This window comes from Vombatus ursinus, unplaced genomic scaffold, assembly GCF_900497805.2.
Source record: "Vombatus ursinus unplaced genomic scaffold, bare-nosed wombat genome assembly UNPS02014863.1, whole genome shotgun sequence".
In the NCBI taxonomy this organism is placed as follows: domain Eukaryota; kingdom Metazoa; phylum Chordata; class Mammalia; order Diprotodontia; family Vombatidae; genus Vombatus; species Vombatus ursinus.
This window is the reverse complement of record NW_020954641.1, coordinates 31,040,030-31,058,949: the sequence shown is the minus strand read 5'-3', so window position 1 is coordinate 31,058,949 and position 18,920 is coordinate 31,040,030. Positions and strand designations below refer to the sequence as shown.

Genomic DNA, 18,920 nt, shown 5'->3' with positions numbered 1-18,920 from the left:
ATTAAACACTATATACTAGGCATTTTGCTCTAAATGTTTTATAGATATATTATCTAATTCGATCCTCACAACAATACTATGAGGTAGGTGCTATAATTTTAAAATAATTTAATTAAATGCTACATTTCAGTTAGAGGTTAATGAAAATAAAGACATAGTTTTCTTTTTCCCATCCAAGTTCACAGATCCCCCTGCAATCTATCACAAGTTAAGAACCCCAAGGAATTAGGTTTCCCCTCTTTCAAGCTGTAAATGGTACTGGCAGGCAAACCCAGTCAGTCCTTCATCCACAGAGAGGACTCTCGTTTCCTCCAATCAGCTCTCAGCATTAGTAATGTCCTCTAATCAACTCCTGTCAACAAAGCCTGTCTCTCGTCTTCTCTCCTTCTTTTCTTCCCTCCCTCCCTCCCTCTCCCTCCAGGCTCAAAAGTGTAGGCCTTAAGTTAACTGTCTCAGCTTTCAGTTCAGCTGTCCATCTCTTCCTCTGCTCAGGTCTCTCATCTACTTTTTCTAGCTTCTATGCTTCTTTCTTATGACTAGTGATTCTCTTCTCACATGACTTCTACTCTCTGCTTCTGTTCACTGGCTCTCCTGCTTTAAAACAGTGTCTCAAGATGTTAAATGACTCACCTTGACCTTAAAATGAGAAACTCAAAATCTATATTTCTAACAAGTATAACACAGTTACTATACAATAGTCCCATAGTTCTAAAAAACAGTTCTTTGAAGTAGTTTCCCAGCAATAAATTCCAAAGTCTAGAAAACAGTCATATTCAAATTAACTGCTGGGAAACAATGCACTGCATTCTTCCTTACATTAGTCAAAGCTTGCTTCTAAGCTGCTTTCATTTAATATTATTGCTTTTTTATTTTCTTTTCTCAGATTGTCTTTTACTTTTCATTTCCAATCAGCTATTTGCTCTTTTGTTTCCACAGCGAGGTTTGCTGGCTCTATTCATCTCTCCTTCTCCCCTCACAGCACCCTAGTGCAGGTCCTTATCCCCTCTTAACTGAGATACTGTAATAGTCACCTGAAAGATTTCCCTGCCTCCAGTCTACTCTTCACTGGGTACGTTACATATCTACCAAACTGACATCCCCATGTACATGTAGCTTCAATGGGTCCCTATTACCTCAAAGACAACAGACTTCTATTTCTGGCATCTGAAGTCCATCACAAGTTTGTTCCAATGCACTTTCTGGAGTGATTTCACATTACTGCACTTCAGAGAATCTTCATTTAACTGTTTGTGGTACATTATGTCTCATCTCTAGCTTCTCTGCCTTTGCAAAGGCTGTCTTCTCTACCTAGAATGCTCTCCTCAACTTTATCTCTTAGAATCTTCAGCTCAAGTGCCCCCTCCTGTAAAGATCTTTTCTAATTCATCTGTTGAGCAGGGTTTCTCCTACTTCACATAGATATATAGATATAAATATATCGACATAAAGAAAAAGAAATAAAAATATTGCATTTGTTTGCCTGTGTACATGTTGCCTCCAACAGAAAAAAAATGTTTAAAAAGCTCCTTGAAAGCAAGAATTATTCAGGATTTTTTTGTCTGTGCATCCCTAGAGCTTGACACAAGGCCCAGAACACAGCAGGCTTACTGAACTGAATTGAGACTAAACTGGGAAAAGTAAAAAGGAGGAAGGAGAACAGAGTTGCCACTAGTAAACCAAATTGACTAAAAGGCTGATTACCATCCCTCCCCTCCCCGCAAAAAAGAGATGGGGAAAACAAGATCCATTAACTTAGCTCTGGTTTGGAAAATGAAAGGGAAGAGACTGAAATTGGGTTGTTTTAGTAATACCAACAGCAGATAAGTTTTTAAAGTAAGAAAAATTATAGCAAGATTTGATGGAAGGGAAAACAAATTTAACAAGCTTAATTGGGAATGTCAATGACATGAACTGACCCATAAAATGGAGGAGAGTGGCAGACAGGATAAGAAAGTAAAATCCAACAATTTGCTACATGGAAGAAATACACTTAAAAATGTAAAATGAAGAATTAAGGCAGAATTATTATGCCTCAACTGAATTAAAAAAAAAACAAGAGTGTAAATCATGACAAAGTAAAAATAGATTGAGAGATAAGCAAGGAAAATACATTATAAAGACATCAGAGAAAATAAAACAGTATCATATTAAATATGCAAGTTCTGATAGCCTGTCACTTAAGTACTTAAAAGAAAAGCCAACTAAATTACAAGATCTAGCACACACACAGACACAGACACACAGACAGACAGACAGACAGACACACACACACACACACACACCCTTATTAACTAATTCATCAGTTCCCATGGGCTCAATTATAATCTCTATGCAGATGACTCCCAAACTTACCAGTCCTAATCTTCATCGTGAGCTTCAGGTCTGTATCACCAATTGCTGCTGGACATCTCCACTGGATGTCCATTTCCATTGGATGTCCATTACCTATTTCAAACTCACTAAGTCCAAAAAGGAACTTACCATCTTCGCCCCTAAATCCATCCCTTCTTCAAACTTTGCCATTCCTCCTGAGAAAATCACCCTTACAGCCATTCCCTCTCTCTCATTCCCCACTCCATATACAATTTAGGTTATTACCTCTGCCATTATTATTCCTGGGTTATTACCTTTGCTATACCAATTATTCCTAACTGGATCACAGATGTAGAGGGGGAAAGGACCTCAGACACTATGGAGTCCAATGCCTTCATTCTACAATTGAGGGAAATGAGACCCAAGGAGGTTAAGTGACTTGTCAAAGATACATGGGTAGCAAACAGGCCAAAATTGGATTTGAACCCAGGTCCTTTGGAATCAGTCCATTTCCCAATAAACTACATCTCCCTCCCCTCTCCAGACTAGACTACACGTAATAACCTTTATAAAGAAATTTTTTAAAGCAAAAAAAAATTTTTTTTTATAATTTTTTTTGGGGGTGAGGCAATTGGGGTTAAGTGACTGGCCCAGAGTCACACACCTAGTGAGTGTCATGTGTCTGAGGCCAGATTTGAACTTAGGTTCTCCTGACTCCAGGGCCGGTGCTTTATCCACTGCGCTACCTAGCTGCCCCCAAAAAAATTTTTTTAAAGGTGCAGCAGATAGAGCCCTGGAAGTCAGGAGGACCTGAGTTCAAATTTGGCCTCAGACACTTGACACTTCCAGCTGTGTGACCCTGGGCAAGTCACTTAATCCCAACTGCCTCACCAAGAAGCAAAAAAAAAAAAAAAGAGAAGCAGATGTAGTTCTAAGAATTCCAAGAGCATGACCACCAGAGTCACATACTCCACTATGAACCCTTTCCTTCTGAACAGAATAGATCTGATAAAACACAACAAGGCCTCTCCAGTGCCACTGTCTCATGGATATCAAACATCTTCACTTTCTTCTATTTAATAACCTCTGTTTGTCTATCTCACTACTACCTTCCCAAGTTTCTCTTACTCAAATACTTCTCGGCCTCCATACTAATAATATCTAATAACATCTCACCCCAAGTGGAGAAATTGAGGTTCTTCCCAATTCCCTCACGTTAGCAGACTGGTCTGTATCCCAAAAAGATCATAAAAATAGGGAAAGGAACCACATGTGCAAAAAATATTTATAGCAGCTCTTTTTGTGGTGGCAAAGAATTGGAAATTGAGGGGATGCCCATCAATTGGGGAATGGCTGAACAAGTTGTGGTACATGAATGTAATGGAATACTACTGTGCTGTAAGAAATGATGAGCAGGAAGACTTCAGAAAAACCTGGAAAGACTCATATGAACTGATGCTGAGTGAAATGAGCAGAACCAGGAAAATGACGTATACAGTAACAGCCACACTGTGCGATGACTGACTTTGATAGACTTAGCTCTTCTCAGCAATGCAAGGATCTAAGACAACTCCAAAAGACTCATGATGGAAGATGTTATCCACATACAAAGAACTGTGCAGTCTAAATACAGATGGAAGCATATGATTTGCTCTCCTTTTCTTTTGTTGTTTTGTTTTGTTTCTTCTTTCTCATGATTTCTCCCATTAGTTCTAATTCTTCTTTACATCATAACTAATGTGAAAATGTGCTTAATATGAATGTGTAAGTAGAGCCTATATAAGATTGCGTGCTGCCTTGCGGAGGGGAGAGGAGAGGAAGAGGGACAAAATTTAAAACTCAAAATCTTATGGAAGTGAATGTTGAAAACCAAAAATAAATAAATTAATTATCAAAAAATAAAAATAAAAAAGACCAAGTAGAAGAAAAAAAGTTAGTAGACTGGTTCACTGCCCAAATACTTCCCCAATGTCCTCCCTTCCCCCCAACCCTAACACCAAAGTCCACAACTTTCCACTTTTCTTAGTATATACCTACTGAGTACATATATAGCTGAACAGTGAGCAGAGAGGACTGGGATTTTCTACTGGATACAAACATTCCCTGGACCTTCAAATGGGAAGGAGAGAGGCATGGTTAGGGACAGTAAACTCCCCTTGAATAATGAAAGCTTCTAGGACTGGTTTGTAAAGGATAAGCTTGTCCGTATCTCTTAGTAACACAATTATGATTCTTGAGAGTTTCCTCAAACTGGAGGAAACTCAGAGAAGGGAAAGGAGAGGGGAAGGGAAATCAGGAAAAGAGACAACTGACTTCAGGAGAAGCAAAAGCCTCCCTTCCAGATTCTAACCTCCTTGCTTTCTCTCAGGGGCTAAGGCAGAGCAAATGAATAAGGACACAGGACAATCCATAACTGGTACCTCAAGGCAAGTGGGACTTAGAAGGACAGAGGTAAAGTACTTGATCTTGAGGCTGATGAGTAGCAAGAAAGAACATGCCTTAGGTGGGTGGAGAAAACAGACAAATGTTCCCTGATTAATGAACTGGCTCCCTCTTCCATTAGTTCCACCCTATAAAAATACCAACCCAGGGATCCTGAGGATGACTCTCCAGTGACACAATTTCCATCTTCCTCAACTGTTGCTTTCCTTATGTGTGAACAGTCCATAAATGGAACAGACTCAAGACTACAGCCTTCCTGCCTTGAGTAACAGTCTCTGTTGTTGAGTCCTCAGACTAAGCAGATTTTCAACCATAGGTGTCCCTCAGATTGAGCTCTTCAGAACCCATTAGCTTCCCTGAACAGCATTCACAGGTTTCTTTTTGAAGAAATAATGTCAGTCCAGGGACCAAGACTATGGCAGAACCAGCTGCTCAGGCCAACACTGAAAGCTGGGGGGAAGTATAACCTAGTTTTGTTTGTTTGGTTTTTTTTGAGCACTCAAAAGAGTTCGTGTAACTAAGTGTTAAAAAATGAGACCATCTGTCCAATATTTCATCACAAGGATGCTGCAATATCTGCCCTAACATACATGTCCAATGCCTCATACTATTCTCCCCTCAAAGCAGAAAATGAAAAAAAGAAAGAAGATAGTATCGAGGCCTCCATTCTCCTGTGACACACCATTCTCCCCACCCCCACCCCAAACACACACAAACACATTTGCAGAAATACAAGAGAACAACCTAGAGGAAGTAGTGGTAAGAATGAGTCCCCATAGGGGATGGAGGCGGGGTGGGGGAAATAGAGGTTTCCACCAGACATACGATATTCTCTTTTGCCAGAGAGAAAAGCACCCAGAGTAGAGGTTCAAATTGGAAAAGGCAGCAGAGATCAGTTGAAAAAGCTATAGTTTAGGAAGCAAAAGTGAATGTGCAAAAAAAGTGAGAAGGGAGAGAAACAAGAAAGAGAAATATACAGAGAAATAATACGTCAGTGGGAATATTTAAAGTGGGATGGCTATCAAGAGAGAGGAGAAATTATGCCTTTTCATCATGCCCCTCCCTTGCTCAAAAAACCTGTGATGACACCCTACTGCCTCTAGAATAACGTCTGGACATTTAAGACAACAACCTTGTTCTAACTCCTCTTTCCAGATGGATCTGCCATAATTCTGTTCAATCTTCCCCACTCTCTAATAACACATCTTCTCACTGCCCCAAGAAGGGACCTCATCTCTTCAACTTCACCAGTTACATTTCTATCTTTCAAGATCTACATCATTCAGGAAGGATTTTCTGACCACCTCAGCCCAAAGTAATCTCCCCATCCATTGAATAATAATGCTGTTGTTCTGCCTTTTATTATTCATTTATTTATTTATTATTATCTTTCCCCAAGCCTCTCCCACTAAAATGTAAGCTCCTTGAAGAGACATAATAATGTTAATAATAATAGAAGTCTGCATTTATATAGTGCTTTAAGTTTTGCAAAACACTTTATTAATATTATCTTGGCATTTTCTCAGGCTGTCCCTCCTGCCTGGCTGTCTTCTTCCTCTGCTCTGCCTACAGAACTCCTTGGTTTCCTTTAAATCTCAACTCAAAATCCCTTCTCTTACTGGAAAATTTTTCCCAACTCCTCTTTATTCTAGTGCTGTCCCTCTGTTAATTATTTCCTATTTCACTTGTACATAGTATGCTTGGTATATATTCATTTTCATATTGTTTCTCCCATTACACTATAAATTCATTAAGGGCAAGGACTGTTTTTTGCCTCTTTTCGTCTCCCCAGCACTGAGTACAGTGCCCGGCACATAGTAGGTGCTTAAGAAATGTTTACTGATCGATTGATTTTACTTTATCCTCACAACTCTGTGCGGCAGATGTTATTATTATCCCCATTTTACAGATGAGGAAACTAAGCCAAGCAGCAATTAAGTGAGCTAGCAAGGCCAAAGATCCAGTGCTCTATCTGCTGTACCACCTAACTGCCTCTCTCCTTGTATCCCCAGGATCAAGCATAAAGGATAGGCCTTGAGTGCACTTGGAGACACAAAGGCAAAAAGCCAGCCCTAATTTCTAGGAGATTATATCTTATTAGGGGAAAATAACACATTCAAAAAAATAAATAAATACAAAACATAGACAAAATGGTCCGAGTAATTTCTGTGAGGAGGGCTGTGACATCAAGACAGGCTTCTTAGAGAAGGAGAAACTTGACGTGAGCCTTGAAGGTAGCCAAAGATTCCAAGAGTCAGAGTTGAGGAGGGTGAGAGGGAGTGTAAAGGCCCAGATACAGAAAATGGAATGCCTTGTACAGGTGTGCCAGTGTGCCAGGTACATAGTGTATTTGAAAAAGAAGAATGTGTAATAAAGCCTGGAATGGTAGGCAGTAGCCAGATGGTGAACACCTTTAAAAACCAAATAGAAGGGGAAGTGAATAGAGCTCTAGCCTTGGAGTCAGGAGAATCTGAGTTCAAATACAGCCTCAGACACTTGACACTAGCTCTGTGACCCTGGGCAAATTACTTAATCCCAACTGCCTTGCTGAAAAGAAAAAAACAAAAACCAAATAGAAGAGTTTACTTTTTATCTTAAAGGTAAAGAAGGAACTATTAGAGGTTGCTGAAGAGGGGAGTGGCATGGTCAGAATTATACTTTGGAGTATCAATCTGGCAGATATTTGGAGGATGAATTAGAGGGGCAAGACTGGAAGCAGAGAGATCAATTACAAGGCTAGTCCAGAAGAGGTGATGAGGACCAGAAGAAGGGATGCAGGGATATCACTGTGGGTATGGACTGAAGGGGACATATGCTGAGATGTTTGAGACGCCGAATCAACAAGACTTGGCAACTAATATATTGGATATGAGGGGTGAAGGAGAGAGAAGTCGAGGATGATCTTGAGGTTTTGGATCAGGGTGAATAAAGAATAGTGGTAAATTTAACAGAAATAGGGAAATTAAGAAGAGGGAAGTTTGGGAGGAAAGATAATGATTTCTCTTTTGGATCTGTGTTTAGATACCTCCAGGACATCCAGTTAAAGATGGTGATACTGGACTATAGTTCAGAATGGAACTGGATATTTCTACATATAGATGACAGGAGAACTCATAGGAGCTCATGAGATCACTGAGAGTACAGAAAGGGAATAGGAGAAGATGAGGACAGAGTCCATCAGGAGAATCTAATCCTGTCTCAGACACTCACTAGCTATGTGACTCCCAAGGCAAGTCACTTAACCTCTATCTGCCTCATCTGTAAAATGGGAATAACCGCACTCACCTCTTGTTGTGAGGATCAAATGAGACATTTTTGTAAAAGATTTTGCAAAGATTAAAGCACTATATAAAAACAAGCTACTATTATTGTTAAATCTAGACCAATGTCAGAGTCCTAAGTACTTGGCAACAGATGTTGTGTGGGCATTTTAGGCATGAGCACCAGCTCTCAACAGGCTCCTCAATCTCCAGGGGACAGCAAGCCAAGGAGGAAACAGCAGCAGCTAAAAGATAAGACCAGGGATATATATATCTTCCTAGGGCTCACCCCAAGGTACTTCTCACACGGGAGCTGCCAGCTTCCCCAACCTTCCTAACCTCACCCTCCCACACTTTCTAGCAGAAGAAGAAGTCAGGAATGATTAACAACTGAATACCCATCTACTCCCTTCCACAAGCTCATCCTCCCACAGATATGCACATACATTTGTATGTATATACATATAGTTACTGTAAATGAAAGAATACATGCGCAGTGCTTTGTAAACCTTAAGGTGCTATATAAATGTTAGCAATTATACATATAATATATGCACACATACATGTACATATATATATGTATTGTAACTGATCTCCCCTCCTCTATGTATACTACAACAGTTTCTTCAAAATATATATGTATTATATAAGTACACATACATGTACATATATGTAAGAGAACTGAGCTCCCCTCCTCTATGTATATTACAAATAATTTCTTCAAGATAGATACACACACACAAACACGCCCATATTGTTCTCTCTCCACACACATATCGTATACTCTAATTGCCTGTTCCTATTAAGTAGACAAGTATTCCCAAACAGTTCTCTCATACTTTATCAGTATATCCACTCACATGTGTACATGCACACACATACATACTCCCATAACACACTATACACATATAATCTTCTACTGGGTAGACACATATAGTAAAGAGTTATCTCACAGTACATCAGCTATGATCAGTACAGCCACTCACATGTGTACATGCACACACATACACACTCCCATACACATATTGTATACATGTAATCTTCTATTGCATAGACACAGAATTATATCAAACCTTATCAGTACATCCACTCTCATGTGTACATACACACACATACACACAATATAGACATGTACTTATACACTGAATAGACACAATTACTCATGTATATATTTATAAAGTACATTATATTCACATATATGTATGTATACATAAACAACTATCCCTTCATGCATAAACCCACTGAGTGTACAGACTCCTCTACATGTGCACATATGTACATATTTGTAAATGTTTGTACCATATTCCCATATGTATACTACATACATGTAATCTTGTACTGGGCATACAACTACTCATATTCACATATAAACAGTTATTCCCCCTTATGGACAATCCTGCTTAATATACATACTCCTGTGAACCCCTGCGTACACACACTAAAAACGTGTACACATGCAATCCCATATATATGCTATACAAGTGTAACTGGGTAGACATACAATCTCTATATTTACTGACATACAATGTAGCTATGAAAAGCTTATAACTGCTTAATAGCTCAAGCTTTAACAGCTTATACCTGCACTAAGACTTTTGGTACATCGTGTCTGTCTGTCTGTCTGTCTCTCTCTCTCTCACACTACAGACAGGAGTACGTACAGGGGATCCACACACACAGACGACATCCACGCCATCCGTGCATTGCGGGAAGCTTCGACAGCGTACCCCTGCACGAAGACTTCTGGGACACCATGGATATGTTTACATACAAACACATAACCACGTAGACAGTCCCCTCTCCTCGGATGCACAAACCCGCCTGCACGCACCCTTAAACATACGCCCTCCCTCCCCCTCCAGCCCACCCCCGAGAGCCCAGGCCGGCCCCGTCACCCCCTCACTCCTTCAGCCTCCGGCCGGCCGGTCAGAGACGTCCCATTGAGCGACAGGACGAGCCCTGAGGCCGCCGCCAGGCTCGCTCTTACCCGAGCCCAGCACGCCCTGCGGGGGTCCGCGACCTTGGTGTCTCGGCTGCCTTTGGGGTTCGGGGGTTCCGGCTTCACTTCCTCCGGCGGTGGGGGGCGGGGCGGGGCGGGACGCAGAGAGGGGCGGGAGAGGAGGAAGTGAGGAGGCCTCACACCACAGCCCCACCCCTGGGAAAGCCCCGGATGATTGACGGGAAGCCTGCCCTATGGGGCTCCCATGTTGGGGGCGGGCCGGGAAGGTGCTGGCTAAGATGATAAACAGCGGAGTGGGGGAGGGGGAGCCGAGCCTCGGCTCAGTCCTCGGAACAGTTCGGAGAAGTTCGGGCTGAGACCGAAGTCAGTCTCTGAACTCTTGGCCCGGGGCTTACCTGTGCCTGGCATAGACTGGTGTGTGTGTGTGTGTGTGTGTGTGTGTGTGTGTGACACACACGCTTACACTTGCACGTGCAAACACATTTTCACAAACACACATTCAGACCCTAGGACACAGATCATAGATTTAGACTTTTAAGCATCTAGGCGATACTGGGGATAACTCAAGGGCTGAACTTGGAGTCAGGAAGACCTGAATTCGAATCCTACCCCATACCCTGGGCGAGTCAAGAAGCTTCTCTGTGCCTGGGTATACTCATCTGTAGAATGGGGATAATAATAGCACCTACTTGGTGGTAATCAAGATCATTTGAGCTGATATATATAAAGTGCTTTGCAAAGCCTTAAAGTGTTATATAAATTCTAACTATTATCATTAGAGGTCAAGGACTCCAAACCCTCCAAGGAGGCTCCTGAAGGTTTGGTCGTTAGACTAGTCAACAAATATTTATTAAGTATTATGAGTACAAAGTAAAGCAGAAACATTCAAAGCCAAGGCACATAATCTGAGTGTAAATATCCCTGACTCTTCCTTATCCTAAACCCCTCTTTTATTCAACCAGTTGCAAGACTGGTCAATCCTGCAGTAGCCTTCTTATTAATATCTTTCCATGATACAACCTCCATTCTTGTTCCTGATCTCTATCACCTCTAGCCTGGGCAATAATAGCCTCTTAGTTGGTCTCTCAGCTTCTAATCCCGCCCCTCTCCAATATGTCTTCCTTTCACACAGTTGCAGAATTGATATTTCTAAAACAGAGATTTTATGATGCCATTTCCCTAATCTAAAAAAAAAAAATTCACAGTGGCTCCCTGTTGCCTCTGGGATAAAATACAAAATCTCATGCTGGCTGCTTTCCTAATTTTCCACTCTTATTTAATATGACTTCCCATTCCTGGACAACCTGTTCCAGTGGAACAGGCTTGCTAGATAGGTACCACACATATCGTGTCCTGCCTCAGTGGCTTTGAAAAGGCAGTCATCCATGTCTGGCCCACCCTCCCTCTCCCTCACCTCCAAGTCATAGAATTCCTAGGTTCTTTCAGAACACAGAATCAGTACCACCTCCTAAACTAGGCTCTTCTCTATTCCCCCAAGTTGTTAAGGCTCTCATTTTAAAAATTACACTGTATTAATTTAAACATAATTTGTATTTATTTTTCTGTGTATTTGCTGGATCCCCCGATAGAATATAAGTTCCTTGAGGGCAGAAATTGTTCCTTCTTCCTTTCTTTCTCTATTTCTTTCCTTCCTTTTGGCTTGCAGTTAGTAAAAATTTTAAAAATATTTGTTCAACTGAATGCAAAAACAAGCAAATATGCTCAGAAGTAGACATACATACATGGATATAAGCACATAAAGAGACAAAGACACTCACACAAATGTGATCACATAGACTTACATGCATAAGCACATAGCCCCTCAGGCACTAAAACACACACATTCATATTCTACCCTAGTAAACCCTAAACCCCTAATTCTCAACCTTGGTCTTACAGCAATCCAAGTTGTGCTGCAGCATCTCAAAAATGTGGCCAAAATCCCAAAACAGTTTTAATGCTCAGTTCATGTAAATGTTTAAAATTAAAATAATAAAATATAATTATAATATGCTTTAAAGGGAGATAAATAAAGAGAAAAGTAGCAAAGCTCAGACAGAAAGAAATGTCACAGAAAAACTAAGGAGAGTTGAGCTAGGCTTTCAAATACACACATGTGCACATGTGTTCTAACCTGAATATATCTTCAAACACACAAAAAATATTTACCAAAAAAATCTCCAAATGTGCAGATTTCTGTACATATCCCAACCCCAGATACATTTGCATACACTAACCCGCTCAGTTGCCCTGCCAGCTTTCCCTCACTCAGCTAACCTTTTTCAGCTATTATCTATTATTTAAACCCATCCCCTCAAACCTAAGACCTGAAACTCAAACTCTATCCAGAAAAATGTGCTTTGCTTTTGTTTTTCTGTGGGTCTCTTTTTAACAGATGCTATGTCACTATCTGCATTTTTTTCTCTATGTAGCCTGAGTACAAGGAGGATTCAAAAGCTTTGGTCTCAGAGCATTGACCAGGATCAGCTTGAAAACTCTGGCCTCAGAGCTCTGAAACCCCCAGACTTTTGAGCCTGTAATACTCATCATCAATGGTGCGTTTGATGGCATGGTTCAGCTGTTGACAACAATGCTAAAGAAAAGTACCATTAGAATGTGAGCTCCTTGAGGGAGGGGGCAGTTTTTGCCTTTCTTTGCTATCACCAGGACTTGGCATGTAAAAGCATTTTAGTAAATACTTGTTGACTCACTGACTTACTGATGGCTTTGAAAAGCCATGTGTTTGTTTGAAAGCAATTTTTTAGCTAAAAGGAATAATGTTTTCAGAAATTCAAAAGCTAGTCTTCCGTAAAGTGAGAGGATTGAACCAAATTGTCTTGGAGATCCCTTTGAGCTCAAGATGTATGGAATTATGCATCCTAGCAAATCTTGTGCCATGTCCAGCATGGGGATGAGGAGGGAAGGGGTTATAGAATCAGCCTAACCTCTAACCTGCTCAAGGACATTATCCCCCTCCCTCAGATCAGAAACTGAGTTGCCTGGATCTACAAAGACAAAAACAATTGAATGAAAAGGGGCTTATGATTTGGAGTGTTGTTTGGCAGCAGCCCATTCCTTTAAATGGAGAAGGAAATGGCAAACCACTCCAGTATCTTTACCAAGAAAACCCCAAATGGGGTCACGAAAGTCAGCCCCAACTGAAAAACTCAACAATGGCAACAAATGCTTTCTTAAATGTCAACTGATTGTGATTCTGTGATTCTCACATTCTGACTTCATTCCTTTGGAACTCCTACCAGCTAATAATTCTTGTCAATTTGATCCCCAAAGAATGAGATGGTAGATATAGCCAAGTGATCAAGGACCTCCAAGGAACAGTAGATAGAGGTGGAGCCTGGATGAGCACCAGAAACCAAAACCAAACATAAACTTCTCCCCTTTAAAATTTTTCATCCAGTCTGTTAGAAAACAGTAAGTCACAGAACATCAGAGGAAGAAGGGATTGGCGAGCAGAGGGAAAATCTCTCGACCTCATGTAAAAGGTGTGAGGGTATGACCAGGAGGGTGCTTGTCTGGACTGATTAGGACAGGTGTTTGTGACTAAGATTAGGAATCAACTCTGTCTTTGTCCCTGGAAAGGTTGTATTACTTTACCCCACTTATTTCATTCACAATCGTTGTAACTTTCTGAACTAAAATACCCTTCCCCAATTTCCACTCCTATATGTGTACTCTCTTCCCTTATCAGGATTTAAGCTAATAGTAAACCATGAGACCAAAAAAATAAAGATAAAAAATGTCACTTGCCTCCTGACAGAGAGGCAATGAATTTAAAATGGAAAAAAAAGACATACATTTTTGGACATGGTCAATGCGGAAAGTTGTTTTATCAGTCTATGTAGCTATGTAATGAGGGCTTGATTTTCCAGGTTTAGTTTTGTTTTAATTCACTTGATTGGAATGAAAGGATAGAATAATATTTTTAAAAGAAAGAAGGAACAAAGGATAATTTTGCTATGCTATACCACATTTATTTCTAAATAATTTCTTGAAATTATATTACTATACAGTGGAGTTATTCTGAAATAAAACTCAGGTACTGAACCACTCTTCTAAAAAGGAATACTGAAAATACACTGCATCATTTTGCTACTGAAAACAAAAGTATTTCAATGCACTGCCTTGATTGGATAGGACTGATATTGATAGTATTATAATTAGTAATGAACTGGAAGTATTTTTTGTTAAAATGCTTCAAGTGCACAAGATTTAAAGTGGACATAATTTGTATCTTTAAATCATTGTATTGCTAAAATATATGCTGTACAATAAATGTATTTTTTTTGTTGTTTTTTTAGTAGAAGGTAATATTTTTAAGTGCAGGGACTATATCCGATTTAGTATTTGTGTCCCTAGCACTTCGAACAAAGTTTGTAAGCCACATAGTAAGCTATTAATTAATGTTTTTTCATTCATTTTTCATACATTGATAGGTGTGGATATACTCCAAAGCCTTAACTCTATGCATTCCCAGTGAGGCAGGAGTAGGTAAATACCCAGGCCCAGGATACTTCACACATTTCAACCATGGTTAATCACCTCAGTGTAGGATCGTTGTGGGGTGGGGAAGGCCCCTGTCTTTTAACCTCACAGCCTAACCAAATCCCTCCAGGTCATGTCCTCTACACTGGAGAGACAGTAGCATAATATCTAAAGGTCTCTTCATTCCTAATCTAGGGCTTTTTCTGTGATACCACAGTACCTCTGCAAATCCATTGTTAAACCCACAAACAAAAAATTATCAAATTCCCACCAGCCAGCCAACAAGTCTCTGTCCACCCACCCACAACCACATTTAAGCATCTCTTTCCTCCGGTTTATCTTTTCAGATTTCCTACTTTCAGGAAGATCCCAATAGGGCACCCCCTTTGGGAAAGGAGGCATGGAGGATAGGAGGAGCTCCCCCTACCCCAGGCACCTGCTAGAAAGGGGATTTCCAGGTTAGGAAATTAACCTCCAAAGCCTGGGACTGGGAGTACAACCTCTAGCTACTTATCTCTGGATCAAATGAGATAATGTATGTAAAGCACTTTGCAAACCTCTAAAAATGTGAGCTGTTATTATTAACTTCAACAGAGTGGGAAAACTACTCTTTCAAAATTCCTACAAGGACTATCACGGCTTCCCCCAGGGTTTTTGCCAGGGCAGACAACATACCGATCCCCAAGCTCACCAGACCCACACTCTGAAGACTGAGCCACAAACTATTAAGAACTGGTAAGTTCCTTTGAGATCAATTAATCCAGGGTTTCTAATCTTTTTTCTATCCTATACCCCTTGGCTTTCAGTAAGCTTCCCTCCACCCCTTTCTATGCCCCTATTCAAAATGAAAGGAAATAAATTCTAGAGTTTGCTGTGCCTATGTACATGAGAGACAAAAGAGATTAATGAATTTCGGTAGGATAATATGTCATTTGCTAAATATTCTTGATAAGCTTCAAATGATAAGGGACATGAGGGTGGGAGAAGAAGTATACGTATCCCAGGTTGGATACTTCTGATCTAACTCAACTCATTCATTTAATAGAATAGGGCACTGAGGCCCGGGAATCAGGAAGTGACTTGTCCAAGGTCACACAGGTAGTGAGTAGTAGAGCCTGGAATATGACCCTAGGGTCTTCTACTTCTGAATCCAGTACTTCACTGCACTGTTGAGCCTGGGTTGAAATCAAAGTCTCCAAGTCCTAAGTGCTCTTTCCTCATTCCCATTCTCCATTCTTGTCTCTTGAAACCCGAGACACTTTCAGTGCTTCTTATTCCTGGAAGCTATTGTGGGGGGGGGGGGGGGAAGAGATGCAGGTTATCATTGGACCCCAGCTTCTCTCTCTGGAGCTGTGGAGGGCCAAGTCCAACTTGTCTCTGGACCTTTCACAGGGAATGGAAAAAAAGACATCAATAGGCAAAATGAACTGCACAGCTTGGTTCTGGCCCTTTATGTATGTAGGAAGTTGCTCCGTGTTTTCAGGATGCCTTTCTCCCCGTCTGGATTGTTTTCACATCCTACCCCTAGCCTCTCCTCTTGCATGCCTTCTTTTCATTGGAGGGTTGATGGGGAGCCCAAGAACAGGAAAAAGCAAAGAAACACTGGGGGAAATTCCCTGTCTTTTTCCCCCATCGGACCCAGCCCAGCTGAGCTTAGCCCAAGCCTTCCAACAAGGAAGGCCCAACACTGCCATTCTTTTCCCATTCTGACAGCTGCTGGGATAGACTGTTGGCCCTCCTCTGGCTGAGGCAGACAGAGGTGTGGGGAGCAAAGGCAGGGGCAGGGGCAGGGGCAGGGGCAGGGGCAGGGGCAGGGACAAGGGCAGGCTCACACTTTAAGACAGGGAGCCGCTTCTGGTTGTCCAGTTTCTAATCTGGCAGCAGAATGAGGAGAACAGAGAACAGAGAACAGTCAAGGACTGGCCCTTGGGGAACCATGAACAGAGAGACTAAAAGGGTAGATTAATTTCCTAATTCTGGAAAGTTCTGACCTAATTCATCAGACTAAGTCCTTACTCTGCCAGGCTCTACTTCTCATCCCACTGGTGTCCTTTCTTTGGTCTCCACTCTGTTCTTCCCCTCCTCCTCTTCCCACCCCCCAGCTGGCTTCCTCAACTCCCCTTCTTCACCACCTTCCTTTGGTTCTGTCCCATTCTACTCATTCTACTCCTGCCTCATAAGACTTAAAATTGGATAGGACCTTAGAAATGGAGTCCAATGCCTTCATTTTATTGATGAAGAAATATTAAGTAAGTAATAAGGTCAGATTAGAAGCTGGGTCCTCTCCCTCCATATGGAGACACTTGGGCAGCCTTCTTCTGATGTTCCTGCCTAGTCCTCTCTCAATGCTCTCTTCTCCTTATCTACTAGGATAAGCCCAACCCAAAGACACCCCAGCTCTCTCTCATCTAGTAGGTTGGAGAAAATCCATTATTCTTAGTGACTAAAAGACTAAAGAACACCTCATCCTCCTAAGGCCACTAACACCAACAACCTTAGCTTTATCATTTGTAACTAACTACTGTCCCAATGGACTTCATTACAGGCGTGAGGAATCCGATTTTTTCATTTTGATATTATGCTTAATAAAGTATAAGGCAGCACTTTAAAAATCCTGTACAACATCCCTAAATATCCCACATGACTTTTCCTATCCAGGATCCAAAGCTCCCATAGACTCCCTTCCCAACCCACCTTCTCCCAGAAGAAACCAAAGGGTAAAACAGAACTTTCCCAAATCAATCTGTGTTTTCCCAAATCCAGGAGCAATGGAAGAGGTGAGAGAAAGAAGAAAAAGATTGAAAGGAAAGGAAGCAGGCAAGAGATAGAATAGGAAAAAGAGGGAAAAGAAGAAAGTTGAGGAAAGTAAAGGGAGGAACAGGACAGATGACCAACTGGCCAGACTGAGAAGGGTCAGATTGGAAATGGGGAGGGGAGAGCCTTTGTTTCTCATTTCAGGAGGAACTATGATAGGGACATTTAGAAAGCAGAACCCTTAACCTTGGGTCCTGTTGCCTTTCTTGCCCTCTCCCCCAGTCCAATAAATGTCTGCTACTCACCAGTTTCAAAGGGCGAGAGAGGGGAAGGGTCTCAGGGTAGGGGTTGCAATCCGAATCCTCCTCAGCTGACTGAGAGACTGCAGGAAGGAACACAAGGCTGACGACTTCTAGTTAGGAGGGGAATTCCCCGAGATAGAGGGAGACAACAGCCAGCCAGCCCCACTAAGCTGAGACTCCATATTCGGCTGTCTCTCTCTCTCTCTTACACACACACACACATCACAAACACAAGCACATTCCCTTTTATTAAACAACCTTTTGTTGATCAATTCCCAGATTGGAGGTCACTCCTTTTGGAGAGGGAAGAAGGGAGACTACTGAGGGAAGGTGGAAAGATGATGATTCAGAGTTTGGATCACAAACTGGGGGGGGGGAGGAGACTGGCAGAGGTTACAAACCCAGCTCCTCCACTGGGTTATTCCCAGCAGGCTCTGGTTTTGCCCCAGTATGCTGCAAGTGGGGGATTCCAGACTCATCTGGCCTGGTGAGGAAATCTCTCCAGATGCTCAGATCACATTTTCCTCTTGTTCATTCCCATTCTTTCTGCTTCCACTTATTCACTGGAATGTTTCTTGGGTGGTAAGGGGAGTCTGATCATTTCCCTGTAAGATGGGATTCCAGAGGGGTATAGGGAGTGGAGTCCAGCTTTATTCCCTCATTTCAGGAGAAGCTGGGAATCCCCGATTAATAGTGTAAGGGCCTCTTGAAGAACCCAGTGAAAACCCCTTTACTGAACTTTCATTCTAGGTTAAATTTATTTCACTGAAATGTAGAACTTAGCTCCTCAAAAGAATTTCTCCATTTATAAATGGAGGGGGATGGGTTGAATTATGATCTCTAAATCTCTTTCTAGTTTAAACAAAGCATGAGTCTATGTTTCTACTGCTTCTACAACATGCATTTTGCCATAATGTAATCAGTCAATAAGCATTTATTAAGTGCTTACTATATATCTTAGAGGCAGGATGTCATAGTGGATAGGGTCCTGGCCTTGAATCCAAGAAGACCTGAGTCTAACACATATTGTCTGTGTAACTCTGGACAAGCCCTCAGAACTCTTTCTAAGACCAGAAATTAAAGAGAAGGTGCTGATTTGTACTGGTAGGAGTGTCCTCCTCTGGGAGTTCCCCATGGCAATGAAATTACAGGTTCAGTCCTTGGCCCTATCCCACTATGCTCTAGACACTCAAAATGAAACAGGTCCTGCCCACATGTAGTTTACATTTTACACGGATTAGTAAATGTAACACATGTACAAAGTAAATACAAAATGACTTCAGGAAGGCACTAGCAACCGGGGCAATCAGGACAAGTGTCTAGTAGGAGATCACATTGGAACTGAGGTTTGAAGCAAGTTAAGTTTTCTAATAGGCAGAAGTGAGG

At 41.4% G+C, this 18,920-nt stretch overlaps 1 protein-coding gene across 5 annotated transcripts in view; it reads right to left on the bottom strand.

Annotated features, from left to right (window-relative positions):
* Nucleotides 1-17,631, bottom strand: part of TNIP1 (TNFAIP3 interacting protein 1) — a 62,672-nt gene extending 45,041 nt beyond the window's left edge. For 2 of the 5 annotated variants that reach the window (XM_027841988.1, XM_027841990.1), the window contains exon 1: nucleotides 10,003-10,090. The gene's annotated coding sequence lies outside the window, so the exon portion shown is untranslated. Of the gene's footprint in view, nucleotides 1-10,002; nucleotides 10,091-17,537 lie in introns of those variants that run through there. The other 3 variants (XM_027841989.1, XM_027841991.1, XM_027841992.1) reach the window with 3 other exon arrangements.
* Nucleotides 17,632-18,920: the final 1,289 nt, after the last annotated feature.